The sequence below is a fragment of the Sardina pilchardus genome, chromosome 11, assembly GCF_963854185.1.
Source record: "Sardina pilchardus chromosome 11, fSarPil1.1, whole genome shotgun sequence".
Classification (NCBI taxonomy): Eukaryota; Metazoa; Chordata; class Actinopteri; order Clupeiformes; family Clupeidae; genus Sardina; species Sardina pilchardus.
Window position 1 is genome coordinate 22,381,423 of NC_085004.1, and position 16,080 is coordinate 22,397,502.

The 16,080-nt window shown below is 41.4% G+C and overlaps 1 long non-coding RNA gene across 1 annotated transcript in view; it reads left to right on the forward strand.

The window, feature by feature from the left end:
* Positions 1–6,362: 6,362 nt before the first annotated feature.
* LOC134095368 (uncharacterized) overlaps positions 6,363–16,080 on the forward strand; it is a 41,862-nt gene continuing 32,144 nt past the window's right edge. The window contains exons 1-2 of the long non-coding RNA XR_009940564.1: positions 6,363–6,507; positions 6,801–6,895. This is a non-coding gene — a long non-coding RNA (uncharacterized LOC134095368). The remainder of the gene's footprint in view (positions 6,508–6,800; positions 6,896–16,080) is intronic.

Genomic DNA, 16,080 nt, shown 5'->3' on the forward strand with positions numbered 1-16,080 from the left:
AAGATAAAGGAACTGTGAACCATTACAACGTGTATGCCACTAAGTCAAAGTCATTTCATAGCGTTCTACTTTGGCCAGTAGATGGCAGTCAAATCCTATTCATAAAAACAAAAAAAAATAAATTCTCTTCACTCACTGCCTCTCCACATCAGTGCTGAGTGATTAACACAGACTCCATGAGGACTTAAAGCTGCCATGACAGGTGTCCTGGAATGTGGAGCACATGTCAAGTGTGCGAGAATATTTAAATTTCTCAGCCCTTGTCTCAAAGTCATTAGTGAAGCAAAGGCCTCATTTTCATGTTCTACCTTTCCAGCCCAAAATCTGATTCGGTGGGAAGAACAGCACCCGCATACTAAATGAAACAATGTAAGTCTCGATTAATGATTTGCCATTAAATTGATTTGATGTCCAGAGAAGGCATATTCACCTTTCCCTCTGCCCCTTCTCTACTGGAGGACACTAAATATTAATTATTCAGCGACAATTAGCAGGATGTCAATAGTAATTGCCACTAGTGCTGTTGGACTTTGACATCAGAGGGGCCTGCTTGTGAGATGCCCATGCCTACACCTGAAACATGTTAATGTGCTCCGTTGAGAAGAATCCAGATATTGTTTTATAGAGGCTATGTAAATCATTAAAACATACATCACGAATATAAGCTGAAGACTGCAATTTGTTGTGGAAGGGAGTTTAACTGGGCACCTTCTATGTATACAGTAAAACATCAGGAACTCTCAGTGGATATTAGACATGAGACAGACGTCTTACATTTGACATGCCTAAAGAACAGCACTACAGTCCTATGCGAGTTTGCTTGTTTACAAATACTTTGTTTCCAGAACAGAATTCCTAAATTGAATTAAAGGACAGATGTCCTTGTCTAAAGGTTGACTGTGCATGGGTCTGATGTGTAGGCTACCTTGTCTGATTTCATCTCTGTGGGCTTTTCTGTGGTTTCCATACCGGGACAGCGCAGTGCTGCTGTTTGGCCTCATGGGGGAGCCAACGCCTGTTCAGGATACGTCTCGTCTTTGCTCATCCTTGCTTAAACAAAAGCAGTTCTGAGTTGGTTTTCTGATGGTCTACAGATAGAGTTGCTGTCGGAGTTTTGTGTTTGGCACAAAGTCAAGGAAGTTTGAGGAACACTGAATGTTTGAACAAATGTACAGTATTTGTTGTGGGACAACTTAATGCTCTTGTGTGCCATCTCAGGCCTGTCACTGTAGCTACACATCTCTGCCTATGACAAAGTTTTCTTTCACAGTTAAGTGTAATAAATAAAGGCTTCGACGCCATGATGTTGTAGCTTCACGATCCCTCTCCCTCTTTGCCCTTTGTTTTGTTTCTTATCCGTCTTCAGGTGCGCCCCCTCCGCCGAGGTGCTCAGCAGCACCTGTGCCTCCGAGCACCCCTACGGTTCTCCCAATCCCTCACTGATGAGCCTCATTCATCCCCATTAACAGCACAGCACAGTTGCCTGGCTCGGCTTCGGCTCTCTCAGGCTAAGTGAGTGTTATTTAACATCAGCCCGCGAAGCTGGGTGTCTCAACCCTGCAGCACACCTCTGCCAAAGGTAGTGCCTCGTCTCCATGAGTCATTCCCAGGGCCTCAGGAATGGATATTTCTCAGCTGGCAACAGTAATCTGTACAGCATATGGATATCTGCTTGAATAATGACCATTTCGTTGTATGACTATGTTGGCTGGTGTAACCACATATAGGTCTTTGATGAAAAAGCACTTACTGGAGGTATTTTCCAGAACTGGCAAGAGCACGTCCCTGCCAGGATGTAAAGGCAGATGATCTACAAGAAACGTGCCATCATGCATGTAGGCCTACCAATTTCATAAGGCGGCAACTTGCGCAGTTTATAAGCATCTATATTTATCATCACTGTCCATCCATCTCTGTCTCACTCTCTAACTCTTGTCCTAAAAATATGACCTCATTCTTTACACTTTGTCATTCCACCATGGAGAGCACTATCATCTCCTGTGGTTTACCATATCAATCTTCAGATGAACTGCTCTGCCAAACCACGAGACTGGCCGCTCTCTCCCTCTCTCTGGTCCATCTCTCATTCTCTCACCACAGAAACAAAAAAAAAAAAACTGACCTTAAGACATCCCAAGTGGACAGGTTTATACACCAGAGCTAGATTGTGGTGTCAAACAGGACAGTCAGGTCTTTGCAGGGTTTTATCTATATTTTTTAGATATTTTATTTTTTTAGTTATTTTTTAGTTATTTTTATTTTTCACCACTACTGAACACATGGAACACATCTGAGTGATTTCTGATAACTACATACATACATGTGTGATGTAAATTTGCTGGTGAAGCTGCATGGCTGGGATGGTTGCCTTGGCAATTCGTAAAAAGCAGATTTATTTTGGAAACCTCTCATTAGTCCCTACATGCAAATGAACTATTCTGAGCTTTTTGGTACATTTGATTGATGCATTTTGGTTCCTACCACTAGTCAAACACTAAGGCGGACTGCTTAACCTACAGTAACAAATGTATGAGTGTGCATGTAGCAAATTCAAATACACATTTCCTTATTCAATATTAATGATAAAACTATATGAGATTAATTCACATGTACACGCAAGTACTGGTTTCAGCTTTGTCAACCAAGTGAATTACAGCTTGTGATGAAAATTTAATTTCCATATAGATTTGTTGCCTATGTGAAATTGTGTTTTGAGTCTTTTCACTTATGTATTTGGTGATTTCAATTGGTGGATGTGAAAGAATGTGTAAAAGATGCAACACTGCAATGACACAATTGAGGCATCCTTTGATGCAGTCATTTTTAATCAAAGTGGGCAGTTGATTTAGAGACAACCTGAGGGAGAGCATGTGAGTTTAGAATATGATGTGGTCCTCTCATATGTTAGCAATTAAAATATGTCTTTATTTTTTCTTGCAGCACATGCTTTTTTAATATCAAAAGTGTATGTGTACTTTTAAAAAGCAGTTTTAGAAAAGGTGTGGATGAGGCAGACAGCTGGTTTCCCCTCTCCAGACTGTCAAAGTCTCCACGCTTCAAACGGCCTCCTCTCCAGCTTTCCATTCTCTGTGCTTATGATTATGATGATTAAATTACAGTGGGCTGTGCTGCAGAATCTGGGCTTGGAATTGTGAGGAGATGTGGCCCTTCATTATTTTTTATCGTAATATTCCATTTCCTCCCGTCAACCAAGGAGATGTTTCCAATTAGTGCCAGTGCACACTCTGTATTCTGTGCACACCCTGTACAATATGTGTAGTTAAATAAATGTATAAATATATTTCATGAAATATTGACTGGGCATCGTGTACTCGCTGTTGAGTTTGTAAAAACAAAATATGTCATTAGATGCTCTGTAAATTTGGTATACAACACTAGTGATGATGGAACAATTATGTTAATCGAGGTATAGCCACTCTCAGATTAGGATGAATGATTTGTCACAGTTCAGTTCACAGTTCAGCTTTCTAAGTTTGATAAATATATTTTGAAAGGTATGCCTTCACCTGTGTTCCAGTCATACATTTTCAAACATTATTTTTTGATTCACAAATAATTTGTGACAATACCAAGGCCTGAGTCCACAGAGACTGATGATCATGGACTTTAGTTCCGTGAATGGACCAGCAGAAACAATTACATTTCTTTCCACTGTGCCTTCAATTCACTTACCCTCACACATCTGACAATCTAACATAGCCCATGATGGCATTATCTTTTCAGTGTTTTCAAAGCCTCACTGATGGCCGACTGTTGTAAAGAAAACACTGCGTGCATCAGAGGAAATCTGTCCCGCTGAAAGAGGCAGACGGCGCTTCAGAAGTGGAGTGCAGAACAACACGCGGGGAAGAATGAGTGCGAGCACCACTTGAGAGACGGCTGAGCTCATTCATGTCTGGATGAGGAGGCAGACTTGTAGTAGTAGAGGGTCGGGGGACGGAGGGAAGGCGGGGGGGGGGGGGGGGGGGGGGCAAGGAAAAGAGGCTGGAGGAGAGGAAACAGGGAGAGGGAGACCCGTGTGTCATTCAGCCCCGGCTCCTTTCGTTTGGCTTGGCGCCTTCGTCGCCAGTGGCGTCCAACAACAACAGGCCCCAGCGATCGCTTTCTCTCTATACATGCGGCGAGGGAAGCAGAAGGGGGTGGACGTGGGGGGGGTGGGGGGTGGTGGGAGCAGGACGTAGACCTCTGTGGAGAGCGATGGAACAAGAGAAAGGGGGAGAGAGGGATCGGCGGGGATAGGGAGAGATACAGAGAGAGAGAGAGAAAGAGAAAGAGAAAGAGAGAGAGAGGTAGGGCGGGAAGGAGGGAGGGATGGAGGCCCCTTTATATTCCGAGGGCCTTGGAGCCTGAAGATGCAGCATGCAGAGCCGGGTCCAACCTCAAGTACTGGATTAAGTTCCCCTCAGCTTCACACAAGCCCCACATCTCTTTGGCTGGGCTCCCCCAAAGCCTCGCCTCCCCTGACATGGTCACCCCCCCAAGCCAAAGCGGATTTACAAACCACCAGCTGGGTATGGAACATCTCATTACAGACCTGAGGGGGAAAAGCTGCCGTGTGGCCCCTTACCAACCAATTCCATGGACTGGCACGTCTACGACCACTGTGTACTTGAATGTGTGTATGTGTGTGCTTGTTTGTCATTGTGTGCTTATGTATGTGTGTATGTCTACATGCCAGTATGTTTGTGTTCACTTCGGTTGGAGCCAAGGATTCACGAGGCCAGCTTGTATGCATATATGTTTGGCGTTCTACTTCAGTTCTGCCACTGGTGGTTTGCTTAGCTCCCTCATCGTTGAAAAATGTGGTGAATTAAGTTGTCATCGACAGTAGCTGAATATAGAGGGACTTGTCATATTCAGCCCAGTAGAACAGCATGGGGCTAGGGCCTTACTTTTGCTTCTGTGCTGCAAGCGTCCTGATCTAGGATGAACGAAGAGGATAAACCATATTTAGTCCCTGGCTTGTCTCAGAGCTGACTCAGGTTACGTCAGGAGACAGGAAGACAGAAGGCTTCCCTGTTCAATGATCTAACCAATTTCCCCCCCTGAAAGAATGGGTCCAATGCTAGAGGAATCAAGTATGTATTGCATGGATTACAAGGGGGAAGTACAGTAGTAGTGCTAGAATAGCCATTTCCCACACAAATGTATATACAAATTCCTGTTTGAAAAGCTCCGGAACAATCCAGGATGTGCGTATATCTAAGAAGCTGGATCTCTTTCATGGAATCTGTTATGCCGCCATCCACCCAAGAGTGGACAAACCTAAGCACTGGCCCTAGATAAGGCCTTTCACATTTCTATGACACCTGAGGGTCACAGTAGCGTCTCCTACATACTTGGCAAGGAAGAGGCATTCACTAGCAATCTGGAACTTCACTGCAAGATGCCACTAAATATACTGTACAGCTAAATGCAGGAGAAAAATATACAACTTCATAGAACATACAACGTACAGGCCAACATCACCGACACATTTAAATTGGTGTTACCTTACCGAACTTGTCATGCTAAGATAAACTGATGTTTTACACTGTGTTGACAGTGTTTTTAATAAATTTGAGGAGGTTGATGTACAAATAAAGAGGTAATAGAATAATTTAAGTGTGGCTAATTATGCCTTGACATGTACAGACCAAAAATCATTTAATTTGGATAATTCACAAAAGGACTGTTTAACAGAGCACCACACTGTTTTACATTTGAGAGTCAGGAACATGAGAGTGGCTACTTGACTCGTTTGGCAGGGTTACGTGTGTCCATGACATGCCTTCTCTTAGGGCAAAAGCAAGCCTAGCCATTAAGAGTTTATTTGGACAGCTGTGTCGTGCGGCATTGCCTGCACCATCAGCCAAGGAGCTCAGGTGGCTGTGTTGAGCTCCAGCCCAAACACCTTCACTCAATTCCTGGCTCGAATCCCGCTGTAGGACGGCCTGACTTGGTTGAATTAATACATGTTCCAGTTAGCAGGTTTGAAAACAAATGAAGGGACCATTCTCTATGGTTTTTTTTTCTTCTTTTGAGTTCTTGCAGCCTGTGTATGTCTTAAGTTTAATTAATATCCTCATGTCAAATGTTATATGGGCTAACAAATTGCTGTAGACACCTATCAGTTTAGAGCTAAACAGAAATAATAATTGAAGGTCCTTGTAACTTTTGTTCAGACAACTTTTAAAAATGGTAGACACCCCTCCACAGCAAATGTTAAAATTCAGTTGTTCATGACCAGCACAACCAAAGTCAACAAAAATTGTGTCCTAACCTATGACACAAATCTACCTCCATACTAACCACAACTGTCTTTTTGCATTGTCTGCTGGTGAACTCGCCTGTCAAGTGCATAGACGTGTGGGACGTTGGACGTACTGACCTCAGGGCAAGCATACATGCCCAGAAGACTGGAGCTGTTCCAGCTGAGAATCTCTCCACCTCTTGGAATTCTAGAACGTCCAAAAATAAGACTGAAACATAAGTAGCCATTTTAAGGTAGGGTAACTCTCCCTTTGTACTAGTAGGCTTCATTTGCCTGCACGTGAATTCGCTCGGTTTTGTTTATCCGTGTGCTAATCACCATCTGGTACAATGTAAATGCAGTTGTTAGCATAGCATTTTGCGCAAAGTTCACCAAGCTTACAGTTTCCCCAACAGTTACAGCAGGGCTAGGCTATGTTCGTGTCTGTACAGACTAGGCTACTCTGTTAGGTCAATAGTTTATTTATTGTAGAAGTGAGTGGGAAAAACTCTTTGTCCATTAATAAGAAGCTCATTACACTCCGTAGCCTGCTATCCTGCTAGCCTGACGTCCCTCTGTAGGCTACCGTGGTTTGATGTCTGATGGTCGGCCTTTGTGAACTTGAAGAGCATTCCGTAAAAGGTGAGTGACTGTATTTAGGCCTAACTTAGGCCTATAATGGGAAAAGTATCATTGCATCTTTCAAAATGTATGCTTCACACTTCACCTGCAACGATTGAAAGCTAGGCTGCATTTAGTTTAGCGTTGTGTGTAGTCTGTTGTTGTGAAGTACTGTAGGCTAGCCATTAGCCAACATTTGCATTCTAGGCTACGGAGTGCCTAGGGACCTGATGAAACTTTATCTTTCAGGTGAGCACATACAACTTTCACGTGCGCACCTAAACGTTTTACGTGCGCACCTGAAACGTTTTAGGTGCGCACCTGAAAGATAAAAGTTTCCTCAGGTCCCTTTAGGGGCTCCTACTATGCATAAAGACCTTGGAAAAAAATACATGATGGGGGTCTTTATTATTAGCTAGGTAGGCTTACGACAGAGGATTAGGGCCGCAAATCCGCAATAAAGGAAAAAAATATCATAAACTTCGAGAATAAAGTCATAATATTTCGAGAATAAAGTAATTAATTATGAGAATAAAGTAATAAATTACGAGAATAAAGTCGTTTATTATGAGAATACAGTCATTAATTCTGAGAATAATGTCGTTTATTACGATAATAAAGTCATAGGCCTAATATTTTGAGAATAAAGTTTACGAGAATAAAGTAGTTTATTACGAGAATAAAGTCATTTATTATGAAAATAAAGTAGTTTATTACGAGAATAAAGTCAAAATATTTAGAGAATAAAGTAATTAATCACGAGAATAAAGTCGTTTATTAAGAGAATAAAGTCAAAATATTTCGAGAATAAAGTCATTTACGAGAATAAAGTCGTTTATTACTAGAATAAAGTGTCAGTTTTATGAATGAGCCGAATCAGCGTTTCTGCAAAACTATAGCTCACGAAGTTTCAAACTTAAACCCACCAAGCACAAGTGTTCATTTAGTAGTGTCGATAGAAACATGTTAAAGTTATAGGTTAACAATATTTAGATAAACTGTCTATGAATAGGTCCCCCCGGATCCCGCGGGTTTCGGGCCGTCCCGCGCATCACTAGTGTGTGTGGTGAGGGTATGAGGCAGAGAGCCCTTTCATTTACACACTTTGCAGACTGTCACGTTAGTAAACACAGGTTCTCTTTCAAAACAGGTCCATTTACTTGTCTTAACTTACGTAAAATGTGTAAACGTCTGTGCATTTATGGACGATTTCCAGAGGGTAGTATAGAAATCATAAACAGCAACAGCGCAACCATCGTTATTGTCAATATACGACTTTATTCTCGTAACTTACTACTTTATTCTCTAAATATTATGACTTTATTCTCGTAGTTAATGACTTTATTCTCGTAATTAACTAGCCTACTTTATTCTCATAATTAATGACTTTGTTCTCATAATTTATTACTTTATTCTCGTAATTAACGACTTTATTCCCATAATTTATTACTTTATTCTCACAATTAAGGTGATGTGTCCACCAAACGCGTTTTTAACAGCCAGAGCGCCCTCAACCTCCTTCTCTTGGCTTCGATAAGTGTTTATTGTTGCTAAGTTACCAAAACCAGAGACGGTTTATAACGAGAAGTGCCATTGACGAGCCCGGCGCTGTTCTAAAATTTGAACAGATTTCAACTTTGAGCACTCTGAGCGCTGCAACAAAAAACGGTCGGCGCCGAGAGTTTTTTTCCGTCGAGGGCGCCCAGTGCTATGAGCGCTGAGCTACATAGACTTTACATTGAAAATTGTCGCCGTCGGCGCAAAAAACGCGTTTGGTGGACACAGCACCTAATTACTTTATTCTCAAAGTTTGTGATATTTTTTTCTTTTATTGCGGCCCTAATCCTCCGTCGGACCCCAGTGACATCTATTTCATAGGGTTATTGACACTTTTTTCGAATGTATTTATTCCTGCAGAGATGTGAAACATAGCTTGAGGATTATATGTTTGTATTTACAATCAAATTAATATTCTACTGAACATCCATGTTGAAAAAGTGTTCCACTAGTTCTGGTATGAAGCCAGGTAGAAGAGTTTCTTCCAAGATGGTGGCCTACCTCTCAATATTTCATGTCTTATTCCACACACTATATCTGATAGCTTTATCACTGCGGTGAGGTCAGGTGCTGACACTAGCATACGAGGGGCTTATATTGCTCTAAACAACATCTATCAAAGACTCTATAAACCCGCTCCAGTGCATGCACCATACTAGGACTGGCCTTGCACTAAAGAAATGCTCATCTATCATGTGGAGTTTGGCATCCAAAGAAGCACTTTTTTGACTGAGGTGGAGACTGAGTGTCTTGAAAGGAAATAATCACTCTTTATGGGTGTACAGCGAAGCTCCACCAATCATAATTTTGTTGTCGAGAGGTGTTTGGTGAGTGACGCTTTGACAAGTGTTGTAGGAAGAAAGGACAATAAAGAAATAAAATAGGGGTGTTAATTGCAGAAAGGTGAGAGTAATTGGTTAAATAAACAGGGCAGAAAAAAATTGACATTGTAATGCACAACCATTACAGCTGATTAACTTAGATACTATATGATCCAAACATAACACAACAAGCTCCCTCTTAAGGCATGCAAGCCAAAGAAAAAGTAAACACTGCCTTGTATCTCATTTGAAGTTTTTGGCATTCAAAGCATTGGCAATAAATCCAAGTGGGTTTGGGCATTTTCTAAAGACACCGTCTGGCTTAAATAATTTACGCGTGTGAAAACTCTTTATAACTAGTCATTGTCCTCAATGAGGATTCAGGCTTTTGCACATTCCCCAGATAATTATGGCCATTTAAACAGTTGTAAGTGAGATGGAACAACCTTAAACCATCCATCATTTTAAAAGAAAGGAAGGGCTGGGATGTCTCCTAAATGGAATTTTCATATGGGATTGCACCCAAACCAAACATGTAAAAAGTTAGTGTCATGTGTTACCACCAATGCTACAGTATGTGTAATAGCCACCTTTATGAGCTTCTTTAACATTTGGCCAAAGCTCATATTTGTACTTTTCAGGGACACAGTTCTCATCCAGTCAAAGAGTAGCATCCAAATGTATGAGACACTGCAGAGAAGGTGTTCTATTCAGGAAACGGTGAGACATCTTAGAATATATTAGAATGGCATTTAATATGAGGACTAGATTCACTGATATTCTCTTAGGCCTCCAGGTCTAACTGTAGGTGGTGGTATTCCCCCTGCTTAGGTGAATCAGTCCGTCATTCAGTTTACATTTTAAAACAGCCCAAACATGAAAGAATTTTGAAAATCAGCAGATAGGCCTACTGATTTTAGTGAAATGCCACTCGACATTAGATATATATTTTGGCATTGCCTGCTTCAAGGCCTTATTTTGTTGTCAATATCTCTGTTGACTTTGAAGGCAGCAGAAGGGCACTACTCGCTGAAAACCTTGCTTGTGCAGGTCTTTAGTCAAAGGATAGTTGTCTACTTTGAAGCTATTTGTTCTACTCATTGTATTCAGTGCATTCTACACTCATTCAAGCAGCGGAAATGAGGAACTCAGAGGCTTGATTTATTTTAATCAGTAAGGAATCATTGAGCGCATGTCTCAGGTGGTAAGTAGAAATGGCCTCTTAGGAGCCAAAAAGAGGAAGATCAATGTCCAGGAAAAGAGAAATAATTGTTCAGGCCCATCGCTTAATTGCCTTAAAAGCCCAGAAAGAGCAGTGCTGGCTTGCATAGACACATTGAAGTTAATATTGTTGATATGCTAGACAGTTTTAATTATTTTGAAATGATTCCTGTGTACATCAGTCGGTAATTGGGCCATGCCATTCAAATGGCAAGGTTTTTCTGTCTTGTGTTGAATCTTGATGTAGTCTTGATGGTGCTCAAAGAACACCACCATCAACCTTTACACACAAAACCTTTGGACTTAATAATGTTTCTAATGATCTTTAATTACTGTTCTTGCTAATTTAATTACCCCTTAATCTATAGGCCTACAGAAGAGTTTTGGTTTTAAGATACAAAGTGTAGGTTTTATAGCACAACATGTTGAGCAGATTATGTCTTCTCGGGATTCTATTTTTAGGTCTATAGAATTATTTAATTCATTTATCACTGTTTCCATTTTGATTTTCTCCAATAGAGAATTTCCTCTCTTAGTTATGAGTGTCAAAGTAAATGTGCATTCTTACATCATTCTGACAGACAGACAGACAGACAGACAGATAGATAGATGCACACACAGACACACACACATTTTTTAACGTTTTATTCTTAACCCAGACGATAATGCAATAACCAGCCAGTAATAGCTTTCTACGTTATTGGCAAAACGTTTTTACGTTATTAGCCATTATTACATTATTGGCTGTTATTGCATTATCGGTACAGTTGTACCTTTAAAGGAACACTTCACCGTTTTTTCATATTAAACTACGTTATTCCCTTAACTAAGACGAGTTGATGCATACCTCTCACGTTTCAATGCGTGCACTCCCTGTCTCTGGCGTGCTGCACAACTTTGATAGCACTTAGCTAGCCCAGTTCATTCATTAGGATCCAAACAGAGATGAAGTTAGAAGCGACCAAACACCTCCATGTTTTCCCTTTTAAAATACAGTTACACGAGTAGTCACACGACCAATTATGGTGAGACAAAATAAAACGTGGTGCATTTCTTTTTTTCTTTTTTTTAAGTATATTTTTTGGGCTTCCATGCCTTTCATGACAGGACAGTTGAGAGAGACAGGAAGCGAGTGGGAAAGAGCGCTGGGGTGGGATCCGGAAAGGACCACGGGGCGGGAATCGAACCCGGGTCGCCGGCGTGCGGTGAAGGCGCCCCAGCCAGTCGCTTGTTAGGTACAGTCATCATCTAGTCATAATCATGTTTAACATTCCCAGTTGTCGTGGATACTGTGGCTGAAACACACTCGTGCGGGAAAATGTTTGATTTATCTATCGATTTTGCCCAGTCCCATTGTGTGCTGTCAGCATGTTTTGAACCAACGTGGGGGCGGGAACCTTTGTGCCGGTTCTATCTAAGTGTCATGTGTCCAGGCTGGACCAGGCTGTTTTTGTTGCAGTTTTTGGAGCCTGGAGTGTCCAAAAGGACTGCGTTTTTTTACAGTATATTCAGGGGACAGGCAGCTGACAGATTGTGAGGGGATGTTTGCTGTATGTGAGAAAAAAATTCTAACCTAGAAACCACGTAACAACTTTTAAAACTTTTAACATAGCATTTAACTTAAATTTTCAGTATTTATGCTATTTTAGAGGACTCCTTTATCTGGACTAAGAGAATTCAACCATCATGGATGGATGAAGCTCTTAAAGCGTAAGTTTGGCGGAAAATGAAAATAAAGCTATTTTCTGAATGAAAATACATCAACTAAGCCGTGGAGGAAGTAATTTTCGCTCATCACGCAGTACAGAGCTAGCACTGGCAGGACCTACAGCCCAAAATCGCAAACAGTGGGTCATCATTGGGCTTTCAGCCATGCGCTTTCAAAATCGCATTTTTAAACCACTAACATTGCTCAAAACAGCGGCAAACCTCGTCAGCAGCTTGCTCTAGGTGTCTACACATAAAACGAAGCACCAATCAGTCTGTAAACTTTGGAATAGTCTGTATACACGTGGAATCAATTCGAGACCGCAACCCAGTCTGAATCACAGAAATGTCTCGCGAGATCTCACACGGAAGCACGGGAGCTATTCCTACGGGGAGTCAAATCGCATTTTTAAACCACTATCATTGCTCAAAACAGCGCCAAACCTCGTCAGAAGCTTGCTCTAGGTGTCTACACATAAAACGAACCACCAACAACTTGGCTCACGAACCCGACGTTTATAAAAGAAGACTGTTATGAACACTAACCCCTTCCAGTTCCTCACGAAGGAAAGTCCACGAGCTCTCGTGTGAGATCTCGCGTCACATTTCTGTGCTTTAGACTGGGTTGCGGTCTCAAACTGATTCTACGTGTATACAGACTATTCCAAAATTTACAGACTGATTGGTGCTTCGTTTTATGTGTAGACACCTAGAGCAAGCTGCTGACGAGGTTTGCCGCTGTTTTGAGCAATGTTAGTGGTTTAAAAATGCGATTTTGAAAGCGCATGGCTGAAAGCCCTATGCTAACCCACTGTTTGCGATTTTGGGCTGTAGGTCCTGCCATTGCTAGCTCTGTACTGCGTGATGAGCGAAAATTACTTCCTCCACGGCTTAGTTGATGTATTTTCATTCAGAAAATAGCTTTATTTTCATTTTCCGCCAAACTTACGCTTTAAAGGGATTATCTGGAGTAAAATGCACTTTAGATCAATTTACGGATGATTGGGAGTACATACGTTGAGTTGACATCAAATCATGTCATTCGGATGTGTTTTGAGAAAGTTCGATCCTGGAAGTGAACCGGGCATGTCCTTTTGCCGCTACAAAACGCTATTTTTATACCTCTTCTACTGTTCCAAACAACATTACACTTACGTGGTAGTGAGTAGAGGGTCCCTAAAGCCAAACCGAAGTATCCCCAGGTCTTTATGTGGTCGGATAGAGAGCCCAGAATGAATTTAATCGAGTCAGTACCTTTCCGGAAATGTTGCTGAAGTGTTGCTAAAATGTTCCCCAGCTGCAGCAGCGACATTTCCATCTCTCAACATATGTACTCCCAATCATCCGTAAATTGATCTAAAGTGCATTTTACTCCGTATAATCCCTTTAAATTGGGAAGAAAAGAATTTGACCAATATTTGGATTAAACCAGGTTATGCCCTTATATGGTGGATGAATCTAAGTAACATCCCTACATTGGTTTGATTTCACATGTGTAAATGTTAAAAAATAGACCTTGCTTGTTACTGCTGGGCATGGACAGGAGCTGGAAGTAGAGGGGGCAAACCGCATGGTATGAATGTGTGAGGCTCACCCAGAACCGCTATGCAGCGGTCTTGATTCGATTTAATATTATGACCTTTCATGGGTCAATATTTGTAGAATCAACATAGCGTTCAGAGAGGGACCCCACAGCGTGATTAGCTGAGATAATATCACAGGTTGTTTTTTATTTTCTCAATTTGTGTTTGACTTTCACAGTAGTACCTCCAATTCAAATATGCCCAACATAAACTGTGCACGGATAGAGATGGCTGAGATTTTTACACCTCCTATCAACCTGAAAACAGAGCATCTTTTATTTCACTCGAGACACTGGCCTTGCCAAGATCTGTTTGATGTGATTGCTTCCAGATGTACATCTTGCTGAACAGCCCCACTCAAAACCCTGAATGTTCTGTATTTCAGTATTGAAGTGCCATCCAGGATCAGACACGGGGCTGCTTCTATGTTGACGAGCAAGTAAATTTATCCAAATAATTACCTTACCCACACATGCAAACAAGCATTGTTGACACTGTGCTTCAGATAGGGTAAACCAAATGCATTATTAATGTAATGAATGTGTCCACATGGACTACGTTACTCAGATGAGCCAAACTGGGATGTTTTGGGGGCCATCGTGTGACTATCTGTGGTTGAGTAGGCCTGCCTTTTGGCTATTGTTATCATTCCAGAATTGAGTAACTGTGGCTGTGTGCGGTGGTTTGCCTGTTGCAACAGAGACACAGAACCCATCACAGGTTTTGGCTTAGTGTTGCAGATTGGGGAGCGTGTCTTGGCAACCAAGCCATGATTCTATTTACGGCTTTTAACAGAAATCTGATTAAGGGAGGCATTTTAAGCGGAGTGACCCGAAAGAGTGAGGAATGGGAAAAGCACAGGGAGCCAGAGGGAACAGAAGCTTTCATTAAATCAGCAATCGATGCCAGTACTCCTCAGAGACCATAAAAAACCTCAACCATTTCCCATGTTTGTTTGAGGCAATATTGGCTACAAGTGTGTAAATGATTTAACGATGCACTCACGGGGAAGGGGTAACTTGTGTTGGATTTTGGATTATTGTTTCAGAATTAATAGTCAGTGTGTTTTGGCGCCATGGGACTCATTATATTGTACCGGTTAAATGGCTTGTAAATGTTTTCATCGGGGAGTAAATGAGAGATGCATTCTTAGTAGTATGTGTTTCTTGAGCACCTGTTGAAGCTGTTCCTTAGTGAAATTCCATGAATTGAGAGACAGCTCCTTTTTTCGTGCACTGGAATTCAATTCAATCACATGTGCTTGCAGATAGATTGAATTAGAAAGTAGACCGCCTCGCATGGCATAGCAGCATAATGAAAACTTTTGTCTCAGAGTTGACACTTTCTGAAAGAGGGTTAAACGCACACAAAGATTCTGAGGTACTGACTAACAAAATGAAAACATCAAACAAGGAAAGAAGTGTAGTGTCAAATGTGGAACTCCAATGCAGTTGTGTTTGAGTATTGCATTATACTGATGTTTCTGTAAGTTTTGTCTTCAGGATCACGGAAAGCGTTGACACGTTAAGACTGTTTGATGATCTGAAAACTCAGGGTCTTGACTATCTGACACCGCTCCCTTACACCCCATCTCCCACTCCCATCACCTCATTACCATTAACACACCCAATGCCTAAAAACTCTCGTTTAAAAATCAGACATTATAAAATGCTTAGTGACTCCCAGGGATATAAGCATGAAGCTATGGCCTGGGGGCTGCTAACGATCTCAATTTTGTACAAAGACAGAACTGTCGCAGTTAGCATGATGGGCCTAATTAGATATGGCTGAGGCTCTAAATGATACGTCTGCCTATAGATCATACCTTATTAAGGCACAAGTGAATTACAAAAGCTCCTGTAATGGCAGTCTTGTTCTCCCATTATTTGATGCCTCAAAAAACAAACACTTCCCCTGCTGCTGTGTTACAAGGTACATCTACTTTTAAAGCGAGCCAGAGCACCACTGAAAAGATCGTTATGGTTACTCACGGGTGCAAACAAGTCGTTTGCAAGATAATGTTATGACGTAAAAACACTCATTTCCATACCTCAGCATTTCACAATGTCAAACTAAGAACTAATGTGATGCACCATGAACAAATTATTGTTTTACATCCAGTTATGTCAATTTAAGGCGTTCGCTAATCATTGTGTTGCTATTATTACACTTGCCCTCAATTATTGAGGCTCAATAGCTAATGTATTAGATCCATGTGCTTTTCCGTGTGTATGTGTGTCTATTTGCTTCCATAACTTAAAACTTGTCCGATTTACTGTAGATTTTCAGACAGTAGTGAGTCATATCATGGTCCTCT